Genomic DNA, 1,803 nt, shown 5'->3' with positions numbered 1-1,803 from the left:
CCCCCTGCACGCCATTGTCTCGGCAATTCACCTGTTACCAGTGACCTGGCCAATAAAGACATTCAGGGCCAGAGTGATTCCCCAATCAATGACAATGTGGAGGACAAGGTTTACATAGCATTAGAGGAAGAAACAGTCAGAAATGATGATCAGGTAATGTGGGAAAAAAAGGTCATGAATGGTGATGAGTTAGTGAGTGAAACAATGCTTATAATGCCTATATTACTTGTCTGAAAACCAATATATTCTCGTACTACATATAAATTCGTACCAAGTAAATAAATAAACACCGTTTATGAGTGGTGTGAAATAGTTACCCTCCCATAGAACTCATTTTCTTTGGTGCCAGCCTGTTAGAAAACCCAGTCAGGTAAGGAGGTACTGCTACCTGGATTGAGTATTGTAAACCTCAGGTGAGTGATTTCTCTATGAATTTTCGATGTTTCTAACCAAAAGTGGAGGTTTTAGCCAAACAAAACAAAACAAAACAAAACAAACAAAAAAAATCAAAAATACCTCGGGATTGAGGGGTGTCGGAGGTGCGAAATAGCTCGGAACGTGACGGGTTAAAGTGTGCACCTGTTTAATATTAAAAAGAGCCTGATTCTGTGATATGCTGTGCAAAGGTCTTGTAAGTAAAGTAAGGCTATTTGTTCAAATTCCCATTCACTTTCCTTGAATTGTCACTGACTTTGATCTGGACCCTCAGAGACAAAGACCTCCCTGCATGGTCTGTAACACCAAGTTAAAAAAAAAAAAAAAAGTGTCAGACCCTTGTCATACACTCCTCCACACAAAATTTATCCAGCCACTTCAGTTGCTTGCAGTTACCAACCCTTGTCAGCCTCCAAGCCTCTCTTTCTCATGCACTCATTAACCATATCTATCCACTTTCTTCTTGGTCTACCATGCCTCCTCTCACCTTCAAACTCACAATATAATAAATCAGTAATGTGGTAGTTGGGGGCACTCACCATCCACTCAGTCAACAGTGTACTTCCCTCGGGTAACTGCCCTTTCCTCTTTTCCTTCCTTCCTCTTCTGTCTTTACTTCCTTCATTATTTCCTCTTCCTTCTGTCTACAGATGACTTTACACTCTCTCTTCTGTCTTTCTTTCCTTCATTTTTTCCTCTTCTTCTGCCTATGGGTGACTCTACACTGAGTGACAAGCCAAATGGTTTCCTGTACACCAGGAAACCATTTACTAAGCTGGGTGGTAACCATATGACCAAATTATGGCACCTAGTGGTTTAGTGGGTAATTAAGATGCTCGAACTGGATTGAGCTGGTGCAAGTTTATATCCAAGGGGTGGTTGAGGTTTATTGCTCACGTAATGCCACTCAAGGATGAGTCAAGCTGGTCACTCTCATCTTAAATATCAGGACCAACTTGCCTAGCCTCGGGCTCCTAAGCTCCTCATGGGACAACACAGGATTAGATGATGATGATGATGAAATCAGTAACATATCCAGTAAAGCTAAAAAGAACTTGATGGTAGTAGCTGCATGGCAACTATTGCTGATAACAAGTTTAGATCACTAGCAGTGAATCATCCCAGAATGGTATCTTAATAATGTTCTATTCTGTTGTTTTGCACATCTGATATCAATTTCCTATGTACCATACCATCATAGTCAGTACACTTTGAACTGGGTTTCACTTTATCACCTATTCTTGTTCATGAAAAGGAGCTCATGACTGTTAACAACAGTTCATGTTTTAGTTTACAATATTAACAGCATATCAATATTGAAGAAATTACAATATTTCCTATACAGACAGAAAGTCCAGTGTGTGTTAA

Source organism: Coenobita brevimanus, chromosome 93 (assembly GCF_032717465.1).
Source record: "Coenobita brevimanus isolate Jiangsu-jjx chromosome 93, ASM3271746v2, whole genome shotgun sequence".
Taxonomy (NCBI): Eukaryota; Metazoa; Arthropoda; class Malacostraca; order Decapoda; family Coenobitidae; genus Coenobita; species Coenobita brevimanus.
This window is presented reverse-complemented; position numbering follows the sequence as displayed.